The following is a 14148-nucleotide window of genomic DNA, read 5'->3' on the forward strand; positions in this document are numbered from 1 at the left end:
GAATTGAATAGACTGGGTGAGTATAGCATAGAGGGGAAGTACGGTCCGATCACATTCACTTAGATGAAATATCAAGTTGAAGAAATATCTATGAGTGAATGCTGTTGAGGACTTTGAAATCACAGTATATATATATATATATATATAGGCAAATGAAAAACATCAAGTGTTTTGAAGATTTTGACTTACTTGAGGACTTTGTGACACAACGTCAGTTTGATGAATTACAGCTTTGAAGAAAAACAAGTTTGAAGAACAACAACTTTGAAGAAAATCAACTTTGAGGAAAAAGAACTTTGAAGAAATTCAACTTGAGGAATTTCAAAGTTGGGTGGTGGCGTGACCCACCGTATAAGAATGATGATTTCAGGCGCTGCGTACAATTGTCGTAGGGCCCTGAGAATCAATTTATTCATTAATTTCCTCACACTAAGAGTGATATTTTTCATTGGTTGAAGAAAATCAATTCTTCTGTGTTGCACATCTAAGTCATCAATTTTGCATAAGTGTTAGGATGTGTCCATGTTTTTACGAAACATTTGAAGATTCTAAGATATTTAGCTCACACCGCAACTTATAAAACCTTTTCTCATCCAAGGGCTTAGTGAAGATATCTGCTAGTTGATCATCAGTCTTCACATGGTCGATTAGGATATTGCCCTTGAGGACATGGTCCCGAAGAAAATGATGACGAATCTGGATGTGCTTAGTCTTCGAGTGTTGTACTGGGTTGTATGCAATCTTGATTCCACTTTCATTGTCGTAGTAGAAAGGCACATTCTTCATGTTGATGTCGTAGTCCTTGTGGGTTTGCTTCATCCATAGCAATTGAGCACAGCATGAACCAGCTGCAATGTACTCAGCTTCGGCAGTGGAGAGACAAACACAGTTCTGCTTCTTTGAGGACTAGCAGACTAAAGATCTTCCGAGGAAATGACATGTGCCAGAAGTTGACTTGTGATCCACACGGTCACCAGCATAGTCAGAATCTGAATATCCCACAAGATGAAGATTTGAGCCCTTGGGGTACCATAATCCTAGCATTGGTGTGTGAGCTAAGTATCGAAGAATATGCTTCACAGCCTTATGGTGTGATTCCTTCGGTTTTGCTTGAAAACGTGCACACATGCAAACACTAAGCATTATATCTGGCCTAGATGCACACAAATACAGTAAAGAGTCAATCATGGAGCGGTATACCTGCTGATCGAATTCTTTACCATTTTCGTCAGTGCAGAGGTGGCCGTTGGTAGGCATGGGAGTCTTGGCACGTTTGCATTCATGCATGTAGAATTTCCTCAGAACATCCTTGAGGTATTTCTCTTGTTATATGAAGATCCCATTGCGTTGTTGACGAATTTGAAGACCTAAGAATAATTTCAGCTCCCCCATCATAGACATCTGATATTCTTCACTCATGATGTAAGAAAATTCATCATTGTGAACCAGGTTTGAAGTCTTTCTTCATGGGGAATTCCTTCAATGTATCGTACCATGCCCGAGGGGCTTGCTTGAGACCATAGAGCGCCTTTTTGAGTCTGAAGACTTTGTCTGGATTCTTTGGATCCTCAAAACCTGGGGGCTGAGCAACATATACTTCTAACTCAAGCTTACCATTGAGGAATGCACTTTTCACATCCATTTGATATAAGATAATGTTATGATGATTAGCATAAGCAAGTAGTATTCGAATAGCTTCATGTCTAGCAACAGGTGCAAAAGTTTCATCGAAATCAACTCCTTCAACCTGTGTGTAACCTTGGTCTACAAGTCGTGCCTTATTCCTCACCACTTGACCATCCTCATCTTGCTTGTTTTGGAAAATCCACTTGGTGCCGATGATATTGTGCTTGCGAGGATCTGGTCGTTTGACGAGCTCCCATACGTCATTCAGCTTGAATTGAAGAAGTTCGTCTTGCATGGCTTGAATCCACTCCGGTTCCATGAAAGCCTCAGCAACTTTTGAAGGTTCTGTGATAGACACAAAGGAAGATTGCCCACAAAAGTTAAATAAGTGTGAAGCTTTTGAGCGAGTGAGAGCACCTGGCGCGTTGATTTCATCGAGGATTTTGTCAAGTTCTACTTCATTTGCAGTCCTCGGATGAGATGGTTGAGGATTTCGTCTGGGCTGAGGAATTGGTTGTGGAGCAATTTCCTTAGGAGCATCTTGTTGATTTTCATCAGTGCCGGGAATGATTTCTTCAGTAATTTCCTCAGTAGGAACAATGTCTTCAGTAGCTTTGAGCTTTATTGCTTCCTCAGGAGACAGCTTATCTGGATCAGGAGGCAATTGCTCTCTTTGCGAGCCATTAGTTTCATCGAACCGCACATCTACGATTTCAGCAACCTTGTTGTGATAGGTGTTGAAGACTCTGTAGGTGTGCGAGTCCTTTCCGTAACCAACCATAAAACCGTCATGTGCTTTAGGTGCAAACTTTGAGCTACGGTGAGGATCTCTAATCCCGCATTTTGCATCGAAAACGTTGAAATAACTTACATTGGGTTTCTTGTCAGTGAGGAGTTCATATGAGGTTTTCTTGAGGAATTTGTGAAGATATACCCTGTTGATGATATGGCAAGCAGTGTTGATTGCCTAAGGCCAGAAACGACGAGGAGTATGATATTCTTCAAGCATGGTTCATGCCATCACAACCAGAGTCCTTTTTTTTCCTTTCGACGATGCCATTCTGTTGAGTAGTATAAGGAGCAGACAATTCGTGAGTAATACCAAGTTCATCAAGATAATTATCGAGACGAGTGTTTTTGAATTTTGTTCCATTATCACTCCTGATGTGTTTGATCTTGACGCTGAAGTTCGTCGAGGCCCTTGAGGAAAATCATTTGAAGACTTCCTGCACTTTAGTTTTGTACAAAATGATATGCACCCAAGTGTATCTGGAATAATCATCAACTATGACAAAGCCATATAAAGATGCAACATTTGTTAGAGTGGCATAATGAGTAGGTCCAAATAGATCCATGTGAAGCAATTCAAATGGACGAGTAGTGGTCATGATGGTCTTCGAGGGGTGCTTCGATCTGGTCATTTTCCCAGACTCACAAGCACCGCAAAGGTGGTCCTTGAGGAATTTGACAGATTCGATGCTGATGACATGCTTCTTCTGCGCAAGCATGTGCAAATTCCTCATGCCTGCATGACCAAGTCTTCGATGACATAGCCACCCTTCTGAGGTTTTTGCTAGTAAGAAATTGGGTGGTTGAGGACCTGTAGAAAAATCAACAATGTACAAATCCCCTCTTCTATCACCTTCGAAGACTTGGGATCTGTCAGATTCCATGATGACAACACATCTATATCTTCCAAAGATAACAACCATATGAAGATCACAAAGCATTGAGACTGACATGAGGTTAAAGCCAAGGGATTCAACAACCATCACTTTGTCCATGTGCCTGTCCTTGGAAATAGCCACTTTGCCAAGTCCCAATACCTTGCTTTTACCTTTGTCAGCATAAGTGATTTGCTTCAGGGGTGATGGAGTTAGTGGCATAGTCATCAGCAAGCTTTTGTCACCAGTCATGTGATGTGTGCAACCGCTATCAAGAACCCACTCAGTACTCTTGGGTTTGTCATCCTGCAGATGAATTAGTACAGCTTACCATCTCATATGCTTCAGACTTGAAGAATGTGATATCATTTTCGTCAGATAGGAATTTCATCATAAACAGTAATTATGAGGATGTGTGAAATAGTTTCATTTCATCAATATTAGCTTGCGTCCTATCAAGTATTCTCCTCAGGTCTCCAGCAAATTCTTCAGGTGATGATTTTCATCTGGAGACCTGACCTGTAGAAGTGATCAGTTCAATTTCTTCACCTCCCACATCTGAAGGGGTGATAAAGCATTCATCATCCTGTGAGCACCATATGAGAAAGGGGGCATTGAAGCTAATGCACTTCTCTTAACATTAGGGGGGTAAAGTACTCCAATGAATATGCAGAGAATTTCTTTGAGAATTTATGAACATAATGATTTGAAGAAAAATGCTCATATTCATATTCCTTGTAATTTCCCTGCATGTTAGAAGCATTAGCACGGGTACGAGCATAGTTTTGACCAGTTGAGGCTTTTGGTCCTCTTGAAGACTTTGGTCCTCCTGAGGAATTTGATCTGGGGTTCAAATTCTTCATAGGTGGTGTCATCAGGACATTCACCTGAAGATTTTCAAGGCAACTTTTGGGGACCCAGATTTTCCTCAGGCGAGGCCCATTCCTGCAGTTAGTTCCAACATATCGAGCAAATACTTGACCAGATTGATTTTTGAACAGCTTATAGTTGGAGTCAAATGACTCATCTGAGGAATAGGATAATTCACATGCAAAGCCTGTTAGATTGGATGGATCAACAGAAGGCCCTTTAGCAGCAACCCATGAGGTTTTGGGATACTGCTCAGGTTTCCAGTATGATCCATCAGCATTCAATTTCCTCTCAAAGGCAATTCCTTCTTTCCTTGGGTTCCTCTTCAAGATCTGCTTTTTGAGCACATCGCAAAGGGTTTGGTTCCCTTTGAGACTTTTGTATATGCCTGTCACATACAATTCCTTCAACCCAGCATTTTCATCAGTGAGATTTGTGGTTTCCTCAAGTGAGGAATTTGACACTACATGAGCAGTTGAAGAATTTGTAGCAATAGAAGCATTTGATGATTCTGGTGAAGAATTAGCAGTTTCACGTTCGATGCATTTAAGACATGGAGGAATGAATTCAGCCTGAGCAGCACTGATCTGTTGAGCTAGTAATGAATCATTTTCCATACGAAGATCATCATGAGAAATCCTCATCTTCTCAAGATCAAGTTTCCTTTGAAGAAATTCATAGGAAAGTTTCTCATGATCAGCGCGGAGTGTAACATGAAGATCTTGAAGATTATCAAATCTGGACTGAAGACTTTTCATATCTTCAGTGAGGATTTGGGTAAGATTCATTTCATCATTCAACAGATCATTGCTTCTCTCTAGCAGTTTCTGAAGCTTTTCTAGGGAAGTTTGTTGTTTAGTAGTAATGATAGCAAGTTTACTGTAACTGGGTTTTTTATAATCATCAGGTTCATGGTCACTTGAATCAGAGGAGGAAGCATCATTCGGTACCTTTGAACCTTTTGCCATGAAGCAATAGGTTGGAGCTAAGTCATCAGCATAGTCATCAGTGTGGATGGTGTTATCATTTTCATCAAGGTAGAAGATTGACTTGCTGATGAATGTGGTTGCAAGTGCAAGGCTAGCCTGTCCAGATTCTGAGTCTGCATCAGAATCCTCCTCTTCATCACATTCCTCGGATTCTGCCTCAGAATCCATTTCCTTGCCAATAAGTTCCTGAGCCTTTATGAAACTAGTCATCTTGTGTGATGAGGACTTTGAGGATGATGATTTTGAAGATTTCTTCTTTTTCTTCGAGTCATCAGAACTTTCATCCTTGTATTTCTTCTTCTTTGATTCCTTCACCCAACGAGGACAATCAGCAATGTAATGACCTGATTTCTTGCATTTGTGGCAGTTTTTTTCATGTAGTCCTCAGATGAAGATTCTGATTTCCTCATGTCACTTCTTGAGGATTTACCAAACTGGCCACGTCTTGTAAACTTATGGATTTTCCTCACGAGCATTGCAAACTCCTGTCCAAATTCTTTAGGATCACCAATGCTGCCATCCAAGTTTTCTTCTTCGGATGAGGAAATTGCTTTGGCCTTGAGTGCACGAGGTCTGGAATAGCTTGGTCCATATAGATCTTTCTTTTGTTCTTCTCGGAATTCATGAGTATTGAGTCTTTCGAGTATATCAGCAGGATCAAGCATCTTGTAGTCTGGTCTTTCTTGAATCATCAGATCTAAAGTATCAAATGAAGAATCCAAAGATCTTAGCAGTTTCTTCACAACTTCATGGTTAGTAATGTCTCGAGCTCCCAGTGCTTGCAGTTCATTTGATACATTAGTGAGGCGATCAAAGGTATCTTGGCAACTTTCATTGTCAAGCCTCTTGAAGCGATTGAAGAGATTGCGAAGAACATCAACACGAGAATCACACTGGGTTGATACTCCTTCATTTACTTTGGACAACCATTCCTAGATTAGTTTTGCTGAGCCCAAAGCACTCACTTTGCCATACTGACCTTTGCTCAGATGGCCACAAATGATATTCTTTGCTTGAGAATCAAGTTGCTCGAAATTCTTCACATGAGTGGCAGAGACAGTAGCAGTCATGATAGGGACGCCATGTTCCACAATATATCAGAGATCATTGTCAATAGCTTGTAGATGCATCTGCATCTTGGTCTTCCAGAAGGGAAAGTCCTTTCCTTCGAAAGTAGGACATCCTGTAGTAACCATGATCAAGCGTGCAGTCGACATAACTAAAACTCCGGGTGGTTAAACCAAAATCACACAGAACAAGGGAGTACCTTGCTCTGATACCAATTGAAAGTGCGTTATATCAACTAGAGGGGGTTGAATAGGATATTTTTAGAATTTCATCATTGAGGAAATTCCTTCTGAGGAAATCCTCACTAATGACTAACTTTTAGCGGAAACAACAAAGGATCTGGAGTGCAAAGTATCACTACAAAAATTTTCAAGGTGAAGAATATGAAAAGCAGTTTGCACAGTATGCAGGCACAGAGAAAACAGGTGAGGAATAACTCGCGTGAAGAATTTGGGGTTAAGGAATTTCAGAGAAAGTCTTCAGCAAATTCTTCAAAAAGTGACAATGAAAATCTTCAACGTACAATATAAGGAATTGAAAGAGTTGAAGAAATATAACTTGTTTCACAGTGAAGACAGTGGTTGATGACCCAGTTCCAACTGCTGTGACAGGTATACATTTGGTTTGGAGCGGCTTGGTATTGAAACCAAAAGACACACAGTCCCGAGACACACAGTCCCTATCATATTCTCCTTGAGCTAAGAACACACAGTCCTCGCCCAACACTCATGGTAAGTCTTCAGGGCAGACTTCCAAACCCTCACAAACTTGGTCACCCGACGATCCACAATTGACTGCTGGATTGCTCTAGACCATGACGCCTAACCGTCTGGAGGATGCACAGTCCTCAAAGGTAAAAGGCTTCAGTCCCACACAAGAACAACTTCTTCAGTGATGCTCAATCACTTGGTATTTGGTTTGTGGTTTGGTGTTTGTGGTATTTCCTCACTGATGATTTACTCTCGAAGACTCTGAGGAATTTGGGTTGCTCTTATGACAAGTGTTAGTTTCTAACGGAGCAGCCAACCAACTAATGGTTATGGGGGCAGCTATTTATAGCCTGGGAGCATCCCGACATGATTTGACATTAATGCCCTTAAATAATATGACCATTGGTGTGGATAAGATCAGTGATGTGCTGCGAATTGCGGTAACGGTCGGGACCCTCAACTATGAGAGTCCTCATGTCTCTCATATTCCTCACATGAGGCTTTTGGTAGGATTAGGCTTGGGTCGAGCATCATGAGGAAATTCATTCCGAAGTGTTACTTTGACCCACTTTAACAATACGGTGTTCATATGACTCAAGAGTGAAGAAAATAAAACATACAGAATAAATCTTCAGGCTTCAAAGTCTTCACATTGATTTTCTTCAGGACACACCGAATTTCTCATCTTCAATATCTTCATGAGGAATATCAATTTCATCGCAATTTCTTTGCGATTCAATTCTTCAGCTTCAGACCAATTTCTTCAGCCGAAGATATACATTTGTAGGGGTCGATATTCATCGAATATTTCAAACTCCTCAGCGACTTATAGATCATGTGTACACTCATGAACGCATTAGATACTTAACCAATAAGTCTTCAAACCACCAAAATCACTAAGGGGCACTACATGCACTTACACGGGCCTCGCTGGAGGAGGCTCGCAGGCAGATCTTGGAGGAGGGCATTGCCATTGCCACGGCTAAACGCCGGATGGAGGCCACGCAGCGCGAGTATAACTCTGCCTACGGCGTCCCTTCGATTTCCGAGGGCCCTAGCCGGCTTGGTGCAGCCCGCGGTCGCGGCCGTGTCATTGCTGAGATCTTAGGTGGCAAGCAGCCCATCTACAAGACTCCTGCGGCTAACTTACGGGCGGACCAGGCGGACATGGTAGAAATGCCAGGCTTGGAGCGCGAGGAGCGTGTCCTTCAGGAGAAGCGGGTCAAGGATCTCCTTGACGCCGCCAATGAGCAGCAGACACGGCTTGACCCCAGTCAAGCTCAGTCGGAGTCTCCAGGACCCAATCCCGGAGCACTCCGTAATATCAGCGGTCATCATCAAGTCGAGGGATCTTCCTCGCATCGCACTTCCGCCCGGAAGGGCGAGGGCAGCCGTGATAGGCGTTCTCAGTGCCAGAGCGAGCCAACTTCGAGCCGACACCGTGGGGATGATGAGGGTGATCTGGTGTATGAGGTTCCTCGTCCGGGGAGGACCCATGCAGCCGGATCACAAGGCACCCTTCCGATCACGACTCGGATTGACGCTCGTGTCCCACATGGTGACGGTGAAGTGATACGTCTCAAACGTATCTATAAGTTTTGATGGTTTCACGCTGTTATATTGTCTTCTTTGGTTGTTTTATGTACCTTTTATATCTTTTTTGGGACTAACTTATTGATTCAGTGCCAAGTGCCCGTTCCTATTTTTTTCGTGTTTTTGACTCTTTTCAGATCTGATTTTGGAACGGAGTCCAAATGGAATAAAAACCCCGAAATAATTTTTTCCCAAATGGAAGAAGACCAGGGGGACTTTGGGCCAAGCCAGGTGGGCTCCAGGGAGCCCACAAGCTCCCACCACGCCACCAGGGGGGAGGCAGCGGTGGGCAAGCTTGTGGCCTCCCTGGCCGCCCCCTGACCTAGGTCTTTGGCCTATAAATTCCCACATATTCCGCAAAAAATCAGTGGAGCCTCGAAAATACTTTTCTGCCGCCGCAAGCTTTCGTTTCCGCGAGATCTCATTTGGAGACCCTTCCCGGCTCCCTGCCAGAGGGGACTTCGGAGTTGGAGGGCTTCTTCATCATCATCATCGCCCCTCCAATGACTCGTGAGTAGTTCATTTCAGACCTACGGGTCCGTAGTTAGTAGCTAGATGGCTTCTTCTCTCTCTTGGATCTTCAATACAAAGTTCTCCATGATCTTCACGGAGATCTATCCGATGTAATCTTCTTTGGCAGTGTGTTTGTCGAGATCCGATAAATTGTGGATTTGTGATCAAATTATCTATGATATATATTTGAGTCTTTGCTGATTTCTTATATGCATTATTTTATATCCTTGTAAGTCTCTCCGAGTCTTGGGATTTGTTTGGCCAACTAGATCTATGATTCTTGCAATGGGAGAAGTGCTTGGTTTTGGGTTCTACCATGTGGTGACCTTTCCCAGTGACAGTAGGGAAAGCAAGGCACACATCAAGTAGTTGCCATCAAGGGTAAAAAGATGGGTGGTTTATCATTGGTTTGAGATTATCCCTCTACATCATGTCATCTTTCTTAAGGCGTTACTCTGTTCTTATGGACTTAATACACTAAATGCATGGTGGATAGCGGTCGACGTGTGGAGTAATAGTAGTAGATGCAGAAAGTATCGGTCTACTTGTTTCGGACGTGATGCCTATAGATATAATCATTGCATAGATATCGTCACGACTTTGCGCAGTTCTATCAATTGCTCGACAGTAATTTGTTCACCCACCGTCTACTTGCTTTCATGAGAGAAGCCACTAGTAAACACTACGGCCCCCGGGTCTATTCACATCTATCGTTTACACCTCCGCTTTTACTTTGCTTTGTTACTTTGTTGCTTTCAGTTCTCACTTGGCAAACAATCTATAAGGGATTGACAACCCCTTCATAGCGTTGGGTGCAAGCTTTTGTGTTTGTGCAGGATCTTGAGACACTCTTCCGCCGGATTGATACCTTTGTTCTCAAACTGAGGGAAATACTTATCGTCGATGTGCTACATCACCCTTTCCGCTTCGAGGGAACACCAACGCAAGGCTCCAAGGCCACGGGGGAAATCCTTTGCATACTTGCCTAGGAAGTCCCTTAAGGCGTAGCCGCAGCTGAAGGATTCCTGGTGCCGTCAACGCAACTATTTCTGGCTCCTTTGCAAGAGATACACATCAAACATCAGAAGTATTTCTGGCGCCGTTGCCGGGGAGAAGAAAACAAGATCTATCCAAGTAGGTATCACAAACTCTTCTCTTGCATTTACTTTTGTTGCCAGTTGCCTCTCGTTTTCCTCTCCCCCACTTCACATTTGCCGTTTTCATTTGCCTTTCTCCTTTGTCGTTTTCTTTTGCCTTTTTCCGTTCGCCCTTCTTCCGCTTGCTTTCTATTCGCTTGTGTGCCATGTGCCTTCAATATGCTTGCATCTTCGCTTGTTGAAACTCTAGTGATATGGATCCTCATCCACTCGCTATTCTGTTTAAGAGACCCACTCGTGTGGAACAAATTGCTAGTGAGTTGAGGGCAATTGACTATTTCTTTGGAGTTTTGCGTAAGATGCGTGAATCTGAAAATTGTGAGGAAGAAATTCATGAAGTGATTCACGAGGGCTCCTTGGATGAAAAGCATGATTGCAATGGTTTCACTATAAATTCTATTAGTGATAATCATGCTAAAGATATGCAAAACCCTAAGCTTGGGGATGCTAGTTTTGCTTTGTCCACTACTTGTTGCAATAATCATGATTGGGGTGATGATCTTTCTTATGATCTTGAGAATTTGTTCAAACCTCATGATGAATATGATATTTGCAACAATACTGAAAGTGGGATTGGAGAAGTCATGACTTTATTTGATGATAATCCCACTATTTTTGAAGAGCGTCAACTTTGCATGCATGTGGGTCATGAAAAGAATATCCTATATATGGGATAGCTATATTGTTTAATTTGAATATGATCCCACATGTAATTGCTATGAGAGAGGAAAATATTGTGGTAGAAACCTTCATGTTACCGAATCACCTCTCATGATGTTGAGATTGCTCTTGTCTTTTTCTTCTTCCTTTCATATGGCAGCTATTGGTTGTCTTGAAAATTTGTTTTCCTATTAAATGCCTATGCATGGGAAGTATGTTAGACTTAGATGTGATTTTCACATGCTTTAGGATGCTCTCGTCGTGCTTCAATTCTTGTCTTTTGTGAGAGCATCATGGAATGCCTAGCTAAGGACGTTAAACAAAAGCGCTTGTTGGGAGGCAACCCAACGAATCTATCCTTTTTCTTTCTTTTTTGTGTTTTCCACACTTTCATAATTCTGTTATGATTGTGTTTTTTGTGTTTCTTTTTGCGTTTGTGCCAAGCAAAACCGTTATGATTAGTCTTGGGGATGATCGTTTGGTCATGCTGGAAAAGATAGAAACTTTCTGCTCACGAAAAGAATTTTCATTTTTTTCTGTAAGAGCTTTTCAGTTGATTCTTTTTGCTGCTGATTGCTATGCAAATTATTTAGACTGTAGTAATGTTTTAGAAATTTTGAAGTAATGGAGGTATACGAAATATACAGATTGCTACAGACTGGTCTGCTGTTAACAGATTCTGTTTTTGTTGTGTTGGTTGCTTATTTTGATGAAACCATGGATAGTATGGGGGGGTATTAGCCATGGAAGATTGAAAGTACAGTAACCCAACATCAGCACAAGTAGAATTTAAGTTTTCTACAGTACCTAAGGAAGTGGTGGTTTGCTTTCTTGTACTAATGTTATCACGAGTTTCTGTTTAAGTTTAGTGTTGTGAAGTTTTCAAGTTTTGGGTGAAGTTCTTATGGACAAAGAGATAAAGATTGGCAAGAGCTCAAGCTTGGGGATGCCCAAGTCACCCCAAGAGATTCAAGGATGCCGTAAAAGCCTAAGCTTGGGGATGCCCCGGGAAGGCATCCCCTCTCTCGTCTTCAATCCATCGGTAACGTTACTTGGGGCTATATTTTTATTCACCACATGTTATGTGTTTTTGCTTGGAGCGTCTTGTATCGTAGGAGTCTTTTATTTTTGTTGTGTCACAATCATCCTTGCTGCACACCTAGAGTGAGAGACATGCACACACCGTGATTTTGTCGAGCTTCACTTATATCTTTGGTAGACAATTCAGCTCACATGTGCTTCACTTATATCTTTTGAGCTATATACTTTTGCTCTATGTGCTTCACTTATATCTTTTAGAGCGCAGCGGTGCGTGGCTTGGTAGTTGATCTATGATTTGAAAGTAGTCTCAAAAGGGGTAGTTATCCAAAGGGATATGAAAACTGCCACCTTCATGTGCATTGAATAGTTAGAGAAGTTTGATTCATCTCAATAAGTTTTGAGTTGTGGTTATGGTAATATTGAAAGTCATGCTAGTAAGGTGTTGTGGATCTAGAAATACTTGTGTTGAAGTTAGTGATTCCTGTAGCATGCACGTATGGTGAACCGTTATGTGATGAAATCTGAGCATGATTAGTATATTTATTGTCATTCTTTGTGTGGCAGTCGGGATCGCGCGATGGTTTATACCTACCAACCCTTCCCCTAGGAGTATGTGTTGAATTCTTTGTTTCGATTACTAATAAAACTTTTGCAACAAGTATATGAGTTCTTCATGACTAATGTTGAGTCCCTGGTTTAGATGCACTTTCACCTTCCACCATCACTATCTTCTTAGTGTCGTGCAACTTTCGCCGGTGCACAAAACCCACCATTAGCCTTCCTCAAAACAGCCACCATACCTACCTACTATGGCTTTTTCAAATTCATTCCGAGATATATTGCCATGCAACTACCACCATGACATGTGAGACCACGTCTACCTTGCCTTTGCACAATCGTAAGATAGCTAGCATGATGTTTCCATTGATGTCTATTCCATGCTAGATCATTGCCACGGTACACTACCGAACGCATTCCATATAGAGTCATCGTTACTCTAAGTTTTGAGTTGAAAATGTGATGATCATCATTAATGGAGCATTGTACCATGTGAGGAAATAAAAGAGGCCAAAGAAGCCCACAAAAAGAGAGGCCAAAGATACCACCAAATAAAAAAATGAGAGAAAAAGAGAGAAGGGACAATGCTACCACTTTTTCCACACTTGTGCATATTAAGCACCATGTTCTTCATGATTGAGAGTCTCTCGTTTTGTCACCACCATATAGCTAGTGGGAAATTTTAAATATATAACTTGGCTTGTATATTCCAATGATAGGCTTCCTCAAAATTGCCTTAGGTCTTCGTGAGCAAGCAAGTTGGATGCACACCCACTAGTTATCTTTAAGAGCTTTCACATACTCATAGCTCTAGTGCATCATTTGTATGGCAATCTCTACTCATTCACATTGATGTCTATTAATGAGCATCTCCATAGCTCATTGATATGCCTAGTTAATGTGACTATCTTCTCCTTTTTTTTGTCTTGCAACCTCCACTACATTCCACACCATCTATAGTCCTATAACCATGGCTCACGCTCATATATTGCATGAGAGTTGAAAAGGTTTGAGAAAGTAAAGGTGTGAAACAATTACTTGGCCAATACCGGGGTTGTGCATGATTTAAATTCATTGTGCAATGATGATAGAGCATAGCCATACTATATGATTTTGTAGGGATAAATTTCTTTTGGCCTTGTTATTTTGAAAGTTCATGATTACTTTGCTAGCTTACTTGAATTATTATTGTTTCCACGTCAATAGCAAAGTATTGTTTTCAATCTAATGGATCTGAACATTCACGTCACATAAGAGGAATTACAAAGGACACCTATGCTAGGTAGCATGAAAGCATCAAAAATTCATTCTTATCACTTCCCTACTTGAGGACGAGCAGGAGTTAAGCTTGGGGATGCCTCATACGTCTCAAACATATCTATAATTTTTGATGGTTTCACGCTGTTATCTTGTCTTCTTTGGTTGTTTTATGTACCTTTTATATGTTTTTTGGGACTAACTTATTGATTTAGTGCCAAGTGTCAGTTCCTGTTTTTTCCGTGTTTTTGGCTCTTTTCATATCTGATTTTGGAACGGAGTCCAAATGGAATAAAAACCCCGAAATGATTTTTTCCCGAACGGAAGAAGACTAGGGGGCCTTTGGGCCATGCCAGGTGGGATCCAGGGAGCCCACAAGCTCCCACCATGCCACCAGGGAGAGGCGGCGGTGGGCAAGCTTGTGGCCTCCCTGGCCGCCCCC

This window comes from Hordeum vulgare, chromosome 3H, assembly GCF_904849725.1.
Source record: "Hordeum vulgare subsp. vulgare chromosome 3H, MorexV3_pseudomolecules_assembly, whole genome shotgun sequence".
Classification (NCBI taxonomy): domain Eukaryota; kingdom Viridiplantae; phylum Streptophyta; class Magnoliopsida; order Poales; family Poaceae; genus Hordeum; species Hordeum vulgare.